Source organism: Accipiter gentilis, chromosome W (genome assembly GCF_929443795.1).
Source record: "Accipiter gentilis chromosome W, bAccGen1.1, whole genome shotgun sequence".
In the NCBI taxonomy this organism is placed as follows: domain Eukaryota; kingdom Metazoa; phylum Chordata; class Aves; order Accipitriformes; family Accipitridae; genus Astur; species Astur gentilis.
Genome location: NC_064918.1, coordinates 39,552,259 through 39,566,118, shown reverse-complemented (window position 1 = coordinate 39,566,118; position 13,860 = coordinate 39,552,259). Strand labels below are relative to the sequence as shown.

At 49.1% G+C, this 13,860-nt stretch overlaps 1 long non-coding RNA gene across 2 annotated transcripts; it reads left to right on the top strand.

Annotated features, from left to right (window-relative positions):
- The first annotated feature begins 5,010 nt into the window (after positions 1-5,010).
- On the top strand, positions 5,011-10,360 carry LOC126035231 (uncharacterized). Of its 2 annotated transcripts, none has more exons than XR_007504870.1 (4): positions 5,011-5,099; positions 6,131-6,283; positions 6,630-6,729; positions 7,204-10,360. It is a non-coding gene; the product is annotated as an uncharacterized LOC126035231 (long non-coding RNA). The 2 variants fall into 2 exon arrangements; XR_007504869.1 differs by having other exon boundaries at positions 6,131-6,340.
- Positions 10,361-13,860: the final 3,500 nt, after the last annotated feature.

The window sequence follows — 13,860 nt, the reverse complement described above, 5'->3', positions numbered from 1 at the left end:
TTACCAAATCAGAGGGAATAATTTGTCAGATAGAGAGGCCCAGGAAGCAGCCCTGAGGACTCAGATCACCAAAAGTAACATAGTAATTTTCTTTGTTTTCCTATATAATGGTTCTAAGGGTAAAATATGTTGCTCTGCTGTAAAGCCTCTGTGCCAGGGAATTGTGTTTTGCCTCTGAATATTTAAGGTTGCCAATAAACTATTCTTATTGGCAGGTTAATAAGAATATAAACACTATACAGTCCTGTGTTAATACTTAATTGTGTTTATAGGCAAAATTAAAAGACTTTACTAAGCTATCTGAAAAGTAATACTCATTTCAAGTTGTTAAAAATGTATAACTATTTCAAACTAGTTAGTTGCTTCTTACTTGATTTGGAAAAGGACTATAAGCGATTAGGGTAAAAACCAATTTATATGGCTGTTATAAGTTGTCTCACAGGTATTTATAACAGCATCTTTTTCAAATACTTTGAAAATATTTCATTAAATTTATTAACTTAAGAAAGACAAATGAAAATTTATATATACACAAGTCTGCTTAACTTGTCAATAATGAATGTGGGACAGTGTCTATTAAAGAGTTACTTATGTAATATGACATATAGAATGCTGAGATGGGTTAACCCTGGCTGAACACCAGCTGCCCACCAAAGCCATTCTATCACTCCCCCATCCTCAGCTGGATAGGGGAGAGAAAATATAACAAAAGGCTCGCGGGTCGAGATAAGGACAGGAGAGATCATTCACTATTACCGTCACGGGCAAAACAGACTCAATTTGCAAAACATACTCAATTTATTACAAATCAACCAGAGCAAGGTAATGAGAAGTAAAATGAAATCTCAGAACACCTTCCCACCACCCCTCCCTTCTTCCCGGGCACAACTACCCTCCCGGATTTCACCACCAAGCCCCCCCAGCGGCACAGGGGGACAGGGATGGGGTTTATGGTCATCACACGTTATTTTCTGCCGCTTCACCTCCTCAGGACGAGGGCTGATCACACTCTTCCCCTGCTCCAGCATGGGGTCCCACCCACGGGAGACAGTCCTCCACGAACTCCTCCAACGTGGGCCATTCCCACGGGCTGCAGTTCTTCACGAACTGCTCCAGCATGGGTCCATTCCACGGTGTGCAGTCCTTCAGGAGCACACTGCTCCAGCGCGGGTCCCCCACGGGGTCACAAGTCCTGCCAGAAAGCCTGCTCCGTGGGCTCCTCTCTCCACAGATCCGCAGGTCCTGCCAGGAACCTGCTCCAGCGCGGGGTTCCCACGGGGTCACAGCCTCCTTCGGGAACCCACCTGCTCCGGCGTGGGGTCCTCCACGGGCTACAGGTGGATATCTGCTCCACCGTGGACCTCCCTGGACTGCAGGGGGACAGCCTGCCTCACCAGGGTCTTCACCACGGGCTGCAGGGGAATCTTCGCTCCGGCGCCTGGAGCATCTCCTCCCCCTCCTTCTTCACTGACCTTGGTGTCCGCAGGCTTGTTTCTCTTACATGTTCTCACTCCTCACTCCGGCGGCAGTTTCTCTCCGTCCCAACTTTTTTCCTTCTTAAAAATGTTATCACAGAGGCGTTACCACTATCACTGATTGGCTCGGCCTTGGCCGGCGGCGGGTCCGTCTCAGAGCCGGCTAATATGGGCTCGCTCTCTCTCGAACACAGGGGAAGCTTCCAGCAGTTTCTTACAGAAGCCACCCCTGTAACCCCCCCCCGCTACCAAAACCTTGCCAAACAAAACCAATACAAATGCTAATATGCAGAGATATACTGAACCCTAGTAAACATTCATAACATTTTAAAAATCAATCGACAAGCAGCCACAGGAAAGAGGAAAACGGCTTATAGACCTTTTGAGAAAATACAAGTTGATTTCACTGAATTACCGAAGTATCCTGGTTTCAGCTGGGATAGAGTTAACTGTCTTCCTAGTAGCTGATACAGTGCTGTGTTTTGAGTTCAATATTCGAAGAATGTTGATGGCGCTGTTTTCAGTTGTTGCTCGGTGGTGTTTGGACTGTAGTTGGGGATTTTTCAGCTTCTCATACCTGGCCAGCAAGAGGGCTGGAGGGGCGCAGGGGGTTGACGCGGGACGCGGCCGGGGCGGGTGGCCCGGACTGGCCGACGAGGTGTTCTGTGCCATGTAACGTCCCATCTAGTATAGGAACTGGGAAGTGGGGGAGGAATCGCCACTCAGGGACTGGCTAGGTGTTGGTCGGTGGATGGTGAGCAATTGCCCTGTGCATCATTTGTGCATTCCAATACTTTTATTACTACTGTTATCATTTTATTGGTTACTTCTTTTCTGTTCTATTAAACCGTTCTTATCTCAACCCACGAGTTTTACTTCTTTTTCCCGATTTTCTCCCCCATCCCACTGGATGAAGGGAGAGTAAGTGAACAGCTGCGTAATGCTTAATTACTGACTGGAGTTAAACCACAACAGTCCATTTTGACACACAACGTGAGGCGCGAAGGGTTGAGATAACAACAAACCTGACCAGAGCTTGTTAGAACAAATTTGTTACCAACCCAACACCCGAAGGTTAAAGATGCATCTATCCATGCCTACATAACTACCTTAACAAAAGTCATAAAAAACAACTACCAGAAAGGAATAATAGAACAAACACTCCCCTTAGGATTTCCTGTTCATAAAATTAAGCTTAAGAACCACGTGCTGATAAAATGTGAAAAAAAACCCCCCGAAACAAAAAAAAACAACAAAAAACAAAACAAACCCCCCAAAAACCAAACCATCCCTAAACCCCCGCTGGGAAGGTCCATTTCTTGTTCTTTTGACTACAGATACAGCCATCCGGATGACGGAAAAGGGGATGGACCCATGCTACTCGGGTTAAAAGACCAATCCATACTTCTCATTGGGAAGTAACTAACAACTCAGAGGACTTGAAAGTTACTTTAAAGAGAAAGAACCGATAAGTAAACCTGTGATCATCAACTGTGTAAATCTAGATTGTAATTGCTATCCATTTGTATAATATAAGTGTATAGTGTGTCAGGGAAAGTGGTGGAGCCATTGCCGTTACGGGTACTCCCCCAGAGGAGTTTGTCAGGAGTGACACGATCGGGAAAGACAATTAACTGACAAGGCTTTATGCCTAGGGGTTTTAATAGGAAAAATTAAAAAGGATTCCACTGAGTGGTGGGAAATATTTGTAAAAGGAATACATCCCAAATTATATTGTTATCATTCAACGAACCTTGCCCTAACGTAACAATAATAACTGACATAAATTGTAGAAAACAGTCGTGAGAGTGAGTTGCTACTTGTGGGAAGTGAAAAGATAAAAATTGGAGCACTTACAAAATAAAACAAGCCAAACAGCCTAACAAGTGCTCCCCTGAAGAATACATTTGCTGCTGAGAAGATGGTATACCCCGTTGCTCGAAGCAACCAAGTAGATGGAGAAGGCAGAAATGTACTGCTGTGGGGACTGTTGATGACGAGCTGCCTTAAAATATAAAGCTACACACCCATATAGTAAGCGCTACCAAGTTGAAAACACCCTAACGTTTCCCACTGACCCAACCTCGCTCCACAATGACCTAAAAGATTTAAAAAATTAAAGACATAAAACGGCAAGGATCTTGAGGTATAAAAGAGACACCTTATGATGATATATTAAGTTGGGAAAATAATACCCACGATGGTCCATGGATACCACCACTGTACCCTAGACGTTGGGATCAAGCTCTAATGTCTTTGCTTTATGTAGTTTTAGGCCTTAGAAATGTAAAATTAGTAGTTTTGGTATGGATGGGCTCGGTACAAGGGAAAAATCTCCATCAGCCATACAAATGGAGTCTGTCAAGATGGGAAGATTCCACAATTACCCCTAATAGTCTTACTGCTAACCTTAACTTTTAAACCATGCATTTTTAATAAATTAATCGCTATTGTTAAAAGATGCTTAGAAACTGCACATTTAATACCGCTATGAAAGCAATATGAACAAATCGGGGACAAAAGAATTACTCCTATCCTCGGGTGGGCAAAAGAAGTATTGGATCGATTTAATGAACAAAATCAGGATAAAATAGAAAAGGGGGGATTGTAATGAACGAATTAACTTTGTTCATGAAATCGGGAAGGGAGAAGAAACATATTGAGATTTAGCAGATACCTTGTGCAAGTAACAAGGCTTGCTTAAATGGTGCATAAAGGTCATGGGAAGAGGGCAACGGCTATAACTTACTAACTAAAGAGGGAAAAGAACAACAGCTATAACTTACTAGATAAGGAGGAAAAAGACAACAACTACAATTTACCAGATAAGGGGATTAATTCTGCCAAGACCCTACTTCTCCACATCAAAAGACATTTTACATCAAAAGACACTCGTCCTTGAGAAGATCAACTGAATCTGCCTAGTAACAAACCTGCACGAGTGAAGAAAGAAGAAACAGGACAAGGCGGAGACTTGCAAGAAAGGGGTGCATGAACTGTATATAAGGAATGTAACTATAACATAAAGTTGCGAGCTTGTGGTGGAGCACTGCCTCCCTGGCCGCCCAGCGCTGTTTTGCTCTTATCGCTTGCTAATAAATTCGACCTTTTTTTATTCACTACAAATTGGCTCCTCCAATTTGTCACGAGCGTCTGTAACACCAGGACCCCCCCCGTCCCACAGCACCGGGGCCCGGGATCCCACTCCCCCCAGGACACTGGGGTTCCCCCTCGCCCCACGGCCTCGGGCCCCACTGGCTGGGCGGGGAGGCTGGCAGCTGCCCGGAGAGGCTGTACCGGTACTTTTCGTGTTTGTTTTTAATTTAATAAACGCCCGTTTGGAAACAGAGCCCAGTCTCCGCATCTCGCCGCTCCCGGGGACGGCGGTTTGTTTTTAATTTAATAAACGCCCGTTTGGAAACAGAGCCCAGTCTCCGCATCTCGCCGCTCCCGGGGACGGCGGAACCAGGGGCAGCGACCGCCGCGGCGGGACGGGGTGGCCCGGTGTGCTCACCCGGAAGAGGCGGGGCATCCCGGGAGGCTTTCCGGGGCGGTGGAGGGAGTGGCAGTGGCGCGATGCTGGTGCGGCCTGGGCTGGCCTCGTCTCGTCTCGGTCTGTTGCAGGTGGGGCGTGGGGAAGCTGGTGTTGGGACTCTGAGGGAGGGATGGAAGAGGTTCATGGGAGCTCGGCTGGGGGGAGCTGGGTGGGTAGGGATAGGGGTATTGGGGTGCGCAGAGGGGGCCTGGGGGCAAATGGGTATGGGGGTATTGAGGGGGCCGAGTGGGAGTTTGAATGGGGACTAGTGTTGGGGGACAGGGGGCAACCTGGTATGAGAAGTGCTGAGGTGAACGGGGGGGGGGAATGGGTTGGGGGATGTGGGGCTGGGGAGGAAATGAGTGTAGAAGTGGATGTGAGGGGCTGTGGAGGCCTGGGGGGTACGTTGTGGTGCGGGGAGGGGCATGGGGGTTAGTGAGGAGGCTGTGGGGAGCTGGGCATGGGAGGTAGTGAGGAGAGCTGGGGGGAGTGAGGGGCTGTGGCTGTGGGGAGGAGGGTGAGAGAGTGCCCAGGGGGAGCAGGTCTTTGGGGGGAGCCGGAAGGCAGCCATAGCTGGGGAGGGACAGGCTGGCAAGGGGGGCCTGGGACCGAGGTGGGGGGTAGAGAGAGGTGGGAGGAAGGAGTCTCACCAGGTTACAGGGGGCTGAGTGGGGCAGAAGAGACCCCACCCCACACCTTCCTTTCCCTTACAGTGTCAGGGAGGCTTTATTCCTCCCCCCATGCGGGGATGTGAGGGAAGGAAAGATGTGGAGAAAGCTCCAACACTGGGGTGAGCCCCCACACACACCTGCAGGGAAGGCCCTGACACTTGCACTGATACTGGGGCCCAGGTCTCATCCCTGTGGGGACAGCCCATGTCCCCTCACAGTGTGTGCTTGTTCTGGGTGTCAGCGATGTTTCCTGCCCTGGTGTATCGGGGCCATGAGCAGCAATCCCACATGGGAGAGCAGGGCTTGGAGGAGGAGGATTGTCACATGCAAGGGGCTGGGGCAGGGCTGCCTGGTGCAGTGCACAGGTGTGTTTGTGCTCATGCAGGGATGGCACTGGGCTCTGAGGTGTCAGCAGCTAGTCTCCATTCTGTTCCTTTTCCTTTCTCCAGCGCTTCCAACAGCTGAAGCATTCAGTGTGGCTGGCCCCAGCACCGCATTGCTTGAACTCTAGCCTGCCCATGAATATTAGGGTGCTCTTTGTGCCGCAGCAGGAGGCTTGGGTGGTGGAGTGGATGGGCAAGTTCCACTGAATCCTTGAGCCTGTAAGGAGCTGTTTTTCTTCCCTTCTGGATTCAGCAGGTTCCTAAAGCTGTAGCGAGGTGTTCTTTGCGCGAGGATTTGGGGGGTGTGGGGGGTGTGCTTATTCTTCCAGATTGTGATCCTTTTGGCTGCTTGTACACTAATTTACTTTGGTAGGGTGTTAAAAGCACTGAGAAACCTAAATTTCCTCTGTGTGTGAAGTACGTTTGCTCTGCCTGCAGCATCTACAGTGTGTAGCATACTTGAGCTTTGTTTGCACAGCCCTCTCTAGCCTGGCTGAGCTCTCTGGGGGGGGTGTGAAACCCCAGATTAGAGGGCTCAGCCATCTAATTCCCACCCTTTTCCCAGGGTTTGAACTTCCTCATTCCTCTGCTGGACCAGATTCGTTATGTGCAGAGTCTCAAAGAAATCATCATTAACGTCCCAGAGCAGTCAGCTGTCACCCTAGGTAAGGAACAGCTTCTGCATCCTGCCCTTCTTCCACTGTATCCAGGGTTATGGACCCCTACAAGGTACTGTCCCTGCTGCGCTGACACTTGGCATGAGTCAAACTGGCAGCCTCCTAGCGTCCCTGATGCGCCCAGCACAGTCTGTGTGCTGTGTCGCCCAGCTGGCTGCCTTGGCAATCCCTCAGGCACTGCTCACCTGGCTCTGCTGGCTCGCTTCATGACAGGACACGTGCTTCAGCCTCTGCCTGGCTTGCTGTGCTCTGCGAGGCAGGTGGGCTGAGTACCCTGTTCCCTCCCTAGGGAATGGGAGGAGGAGGAGGGGAAGGCAGATCTCAGCTCTGGACCCCGCTTTTCTTTGGCAGGGGTGTCTGTGGCAGGTTTCTCATCTTAGTGCTTAGCGTTTGCTTATCCTGCCTCATTTGGGGTCCCTCTCAGCACTGCTATCAACTCTGTTTTTTGCTTCTGCTCTTCAGGCCAGCTATGGGGTGGAAGATCCTGAGTATGCAGTGACCCAGCTGACCCAGACCACCATGAGATCTGAACTTGGCAAACTCTCCCTCTACAGAGTCTTCCGGGTGAGCTGGGGAGGTGGATCATGGAGCTGCCAGCATCTAGCAGCATTTCTCAAAACCCTGGGGGGTCTGCATGGCCAGGCTCATACGCTTAACAGCAAAATGCCCTTTTCTTAGAGGGCTTCTGTTTCAGTTGACCTATTAGTGAATCCTTGAAGATGGGTCTTGTTTTGGTTATTTTTTTTAACAGAAGCCCTGAACAGGGCTGAACATGGAGCAGGGGTTCAGGCCAGCTCCTGAAGCCATCGTCTCATGGCCCTGCCTGCCCTGTCCCACTCCTACTGCCTGTCCAGTCTTAGAATAGAATAGAATATTTCAGTTGGAAGGGACCTACAGTGATCATCTGGTCCAACTGCCTGACCAATTCAGGGCTGACCAAAAGTTAAAGCATGTTATTAAGGGCACTGTCCAAATGCCTCTTAAATACTGACAGGCTTGGGGCATCAACCACCTCTCTAGGAAGCCTGTTCCAGTGTTTGACCACCCTCTCTGTAAAGAAATGTTTCCTAATATCTAGTCTGATCCTCCCCTAATGCAGCTTTGAACCATTCCCATTTGTCCTGTCACTGGATACGAGGGAGAAGAGATCAGCACCTCCCTCTCCATTTCCCCTCCTCAGGAAGCTGTAGAGAACAATGAGGTTGCCCCTCAGCCTTCTTTTCTCCAAACTAGGCAAACTCCTGAGTCCTTAGCCACTCCTCATAGGACATGCCTTCCAGCCCTTTCGCCAGCTTTGTTGCCCTCTTCTGGACACATTCGAGGACCTTAACATCCTTCTTAAATTGTGGGGCCCAGAACTGCACACAGTACTCAAGGTGAGGCCGCACCAGCGCTAAAGACAGCGGGATAATCATCTCTTTTGACTGGCTGGTTATGCTGTGTTTGATGCACCACAGGATGTGGTTTGCCCTCTTGGCTGCCAGGGCACACTGCTGACTCATATTGAGCCTGCTATTGACCAGCACCCCCAGATCTCTTTCTGCAGGGCTGCTTTCCAGCCACTCCTCTCCCAATCTATACTTGTGCCTGGCATTACTCTGTCCCAGATGCAGAATCCAACCTTTGTTCTTGTTAAATTTAATCCCATTAATGATTGCCCAATGCTCCAATCTATCTAGATCCCTCTGCAAGGCCTCTTGTTTCTTGAGAGAGTCAACAGTACCTCCCAGTTTGGTATTGTCAGCAAACTTGCTAATGGTGCATTCAACTCCTGCCTCCAGATCGCTGATAAAAATATTGAACAGGACTGGCCCTAGAACTGAGCCCTGAGGAATACTGCTGGTGACTGGTCACCAGCCAGATGTAGCCCCATTTACTACAACCCTTTGAGCCCTGCCCTTTAGCCAGTTCTTCACCCAGTGCACCTGCTCATCCCACAGTTGGACAACTTGTCCAGATGGATGCTGTGAGGGACGGAATCAAAAGCCTTACTAAAATCCAGAAAAACTACATCCACCACCTTCCCTTCATCCACTAGGTGGGTGACCTTATCATAGAAGGATATCAAATTAGTTAAACAGGACTTTCCCTTTGTGAACCCGTGTTGACTGTACCTGATGACTGCATTGTTCTTTAAATGCCTTTCAGTAGCACCCAGTATGATCTTCTCCATAATTTTTCCAGGAACTGAGGTTAGACTAACAGGTCTGTAGTTTCCTGGGTTTTCCCTCACATCCTTCTTGTAGATTGGAATAACACTGGCTAGCTTCCAGTCAGCAGGGACCTCCCCAGACTCCCAAGAACTTTGGTAGATGATTGAGTGAGGTCCTGCCGTAACATCCGCTAACTCCTTCTGTACTCTGGGATGAATCCCATCAGGCCCCATGGACTTGTGAACATTCAGCTGATACAGCTGGTCCCTTACAATTTCAGTGCCCACAAATGGAAAGTCACTGTTCCCACATTCATGGTTCTCTGACTCAGACTCAGGCTGCCTGGTCCGCTATCAGTATTATTAAAGACTGAGGCAAAAAAAGCATTGAATGCCTCTGCTTTTTCTTCGTCCCTATTTGTCAAGTATCAGTCCAATGTTTTCTTTAGACCTCCTCTTGTTATTAACATATTTAAAAAAGCCCTTCTTGTTACCTGAAATAACATTGGCCAGTTTTAACTCTAATTGAGCTTTGGCCTTTTATGTCTTCTCCCTGCATATGTGAACCACAGCTCTCTAATCTTCCTGCGAAGCGTGACCTTGCTTCCAGAGATTGTACAATTTTTTTCCTCTTGAGCTCCAAGAGGAGTTCCCTGTTCAGCCAAGCTGGTCTTCTGACCTGCTTGCTTGACTTGCAACACGGTGGAATTGCCTACTCCAGTGTCTTTTCCTGCCACAGCCCTGGAGCATGCAGTTTCCCCTCTCCTCCCCCATGGCTCGTTCCCTTCAGGCCTGGGCATCTACGCTATGCTGACCAAGCTGCAAGCTGTGAAGACCCATGATAAGATGCTTCCAGCCCGTAAGGACCCCCAGCCTCCCACCATGTAGGTGCTTAAGGCAGAACAGGCCAATGCTAGCTAGTAGAGCCAGAAGATCCTGGGGTCTGCCAGGCTGTGGGCAGTCCTGTTCTGCTGCCCTCCCTAGTCAGATGCTGCTCTTCTTCCTGAAGCGAAAGCTTGATGAAAATTTACTAGCCAAAACTTTTTAACAAGCAGCAGCAATGAACTATGTAACAGTGGTATTGTGAATCGTACATGTAAGCACACAGTAATCTTTTAATGGAACTTATCTTCGGGAACGGAATGCAAGGGCGCTATGAGATAGAGGCACAGGATGCCTCAAGACTGCAGAACCGACTGAAACTAGCTCTGTGGTTTTGTCAGCAAGAACACAGGAGTAAAAGCTATAGTTCACCAAGGGGGCATGGTGATGAAGAGGAGTGGATGAAGTAAACGACCACCAGATGTCTCTGAAGCCCACCCAAAGACTATAATGTGTATGTGGGAATGGGTGGTTACCTATAATAATGAGTTCTTGGGAAAATCATGAATATGTTAATAACTTCTATGAATATGTATGTATAACTTGCATATAAGCTGTATAACTGACCTGGCGCGGCACGCATATTAGGAGGAGCAATCCCCTGTGTACCCAGCGCTGCAATAAAGAATACCTGCTTAATAATCATCCTGACTATTGAGTCCTGATTTCAGCTTTTCATGGCGTCATTCCCTTGGTCTTTATTTTGTATTTGGATTTAAATAACGTAATAAATGGTACTGGTGCTGCAGCACATCCCCTGGCACTCAGGAGCACAACCTGCTGTGTGCCACTGAGGAGGACCACCCCTCCTAAGCAGGCTTCTGCCGGGAGCTCCTGCTGACCTGCGGGAAGGTGCCATGATCTACAAGAGGAGCCTGGGGATCCTTCTCCGGGGGGGAGATCCCTCTCCGGGGCTGTGGGGTCCCTGTCACGCCCACTGCAGTCACGTGCAACCCCCACCTGGTGCCTCACAACAGTGCTACTGCCTCTGGGGTGCGCAGGTTTCCTATAGCGTGCTCCTTGTAGCGTGCACCATGGGGAGCGGAACGGCTGTGGCAATTAATTAATTAATTAAGGCAACGTCTCGCTTTAGCTGGGGGTGCTAGGGGTCTCCACACCCACCCCGAGTGAGGTGGGGAAGTGGGGCGGCACCCGGCCGCACAGGGGTGCTGCCGCTTCCCGCGCCGCTGCTCTTGGGCAGCCGCCGTGCGTGGCACTTCTGGGGCGAGGGACGGTGGGGCGAGAGGAGCTGGGGGGGGACACACAGGGGTGCTGAGGGGGCACAAGGGGCGGGGGGTGTGTCGCAGATGGAGTGACGCACTCCACTCATAAGAGAGAAGTAGCAATATGTTTATTGATATAAAAGCAATTTAACAAAGTTTGATAGTAAATGCGACGGTGGTTTAGATTCGATGGCAAGGTTCACTTGATTATCTACTGCATAGAGGACAGGGTCAGACAAAACTGTCAGGGAGACCCTCCCATTGAGTCATGAGGTTCAGAAAGGACCCCCTTGCGTTCTAAACTCCTTCTCAGAGGGGAGTTTAGGTGCGGCTGGATCTAGACTTAGTCCCAGACTTGGTCAACAGTTTATGTCTAAAAGATTATATATGCACAATCAATCCTTTATATCACTTAGTTAGGATTTCAAAGTTTAGCGTGCTATTAATCACTTACTGAGTATCTGTTGCAGCAAGGACTCTCTCAACCTCAAGGAGTAACCTTGAGAAGCAGCCCTACTGAAGGGGAGATCTTGGCGTGCAGCCCGCTGCTATGCAGGAGAGCTCAACAGGCCCTGGGCTGTCCACTATTTATGGAGTAAGATAATTGACTTATAGTCATATTTGCATACTAACTACAGATGTTAGTTTCTTCCAAATTTGGCTTGAGTCGGACATTGACCAGCACTGTGGTTAGGTGGGCATATTGTTCAAATTAGCCCTTGGCTATTGTGTTGTTATCTGTCTCCCCCGAACCCACTTTGAGCTGGATGCAGCCATCACAACCAGACGCATCCATTACAACTGCCACTGGTGGTTATCACTTGAGCAGGGTTACGGGAAATACACATCAAGTTGAGGGGGGGAGCACACTGCCATGGGGGGGGCGCTGAGGGGTCGCAGGGGTTGAGGGGCTGCGAGGGAAGCTGAGGTGCTGGGGGGCAGGAGGAGAGTCAGGGTGTCAGGCAGTGTCTGTGGGGTACGAGGGATGCTGGGGGTATAAGGGGGACTTGGGTGAAAGGTAGCGGCCCAGGAGCTGGGGGTCAAGGTGCTGCATCATGGCTGGGGGTGCATGAGAGAGGCTGGTGTGCCAGAGAGTGTGGGGAGAGACTTGAAGGAATCAGACAGGACAGCAGGTACTGCTCCGTTGTTATAAAGGGATGTGCTGGAACTTGTAGGCTATAAACCTTGGGAGGCCTGATAAGAGAAATAGAGAGGCGCCCATGTGGTGGAGAATTACTGACCCGTGAGTCATGCTCGATAAAGGGCTAGAACTTAGAGTCTTTTGCAAAAATAGCTTAGTTGCTAACTGTCCAATTGCTAAAGTTTAAGTAGCTACCAATTAGTGCGTGCTGATAAGAACTTTGAAGCATAATAACCAATCAGTTTAAAAAACAGGTCTTCTAATTTTCTATATAAACAAGTGTTATATGCAATAAAATGACTTTCTGCTTGCATCAAGCTGTGTCCCGTCTCTCAATCGCGGCAAATTGGCAACCCCGACGTGCTTCCAGGGTCCAGGAACCGCCTATCTGCGTGGCATGCTGCGAGTCCCACAGAACGTTGAATGAGCTGCTGAAAGGAAGCAGGAGCCGGCCGGCCTGAAATCCCTCCGGAGTAGAGAGGTGAGCTGTGGGAAACATGGGGAATCAAGCATCTTCCCCGGAAAGAGACGTATATGAGCTTATGAAAGCTCTTCTTCAAAAGCATGGGAAAGTTATCTCTGGGCATGATCTTAAAGCCATGCTTAAATGGGTACAAATGAAGATACCCACTGTAACTGCTTCTAGCATCTTTATGCGGGAACTTTGGGATGATGTGGGGGTGAAGTTGTGGGACTCTGCCACATCGGGGGATGTAGAAGCACAGCGTATGCTTCTGTGGTGGAGGATCATTTTTCAAACCCTAAAAGCTCAAGAGGAGAGTAATAATGGTGACGTAAAGACTAAAGGGAATGCCCCCACGGTCCCTTCTCTGCCTTCGGAAAATCAAAGCTGCCGAGGACCCCCAGAGGTCGGCGCCACAAATTATCCTCCGGCGGAGGACCCCTTTGATCCGGGGCCAGTAAACCCCGAGAAGGAGACAGACCTATATCCCCCTGACCCACATGACGTGTGGGCTAATATAAGACGCCAAGCCTTAAAGGAAGGGGATCTCGAGATTGCCAAAACGATAGTTGCCCCCGTAATTTATCAAGGCCGGGGGGCACAATAGGAAGCCTTATCCTTTCCCGTAATTAAGGAACTGCGCCATACCGTCATGGAGCACAGGCTTTCCTCTCCTTATTTCGCGAGCCTGTTATCTTCTGGTTTTGATACTTATGTTATGACTCCTCATGATTTAAAGTCTCTAGCAAAATTACTGTTAACTCCGACTCAGTTTTCGCTGTGGGAGTCACATTGGAGGGGAGGGCTCCAGGCACTTCTTCTCACGTTTTCGGGTCATGCTAATCAAGCTGTGGCTGCATTAACCATAGAACATTTTACCGGCACCGGTCAGCACACTGATCCGATAGCCCAGGCATGGGATATCCCTCGGGAGGCTCTTGAAGCGGTCTGTGAAGAAGCAAAAAAGGCTTTTTTTAAGGTCCCTGACACACAAAAGCCACAGAAAGCTTTTACAACTATTACTCAAGGACCCCAAGAGCCCTATATGCAATTTATTGATAGATTAAAACAGGCTCTGGAGCGTCAGATAGACAATGCGGAAGCGCGAGAAATTTTGTTGTTGAAACTGGCTGTAGAAAATGATAATGTGGATTGTAAAAAGCTCCTGAAATCCTTCCCTAAACCGAATCCCACCCTGATTGAAATGGTAGAAGCTTGTAATAGAATTGGCACTGTGGATCATAAATTTGAGGCCATG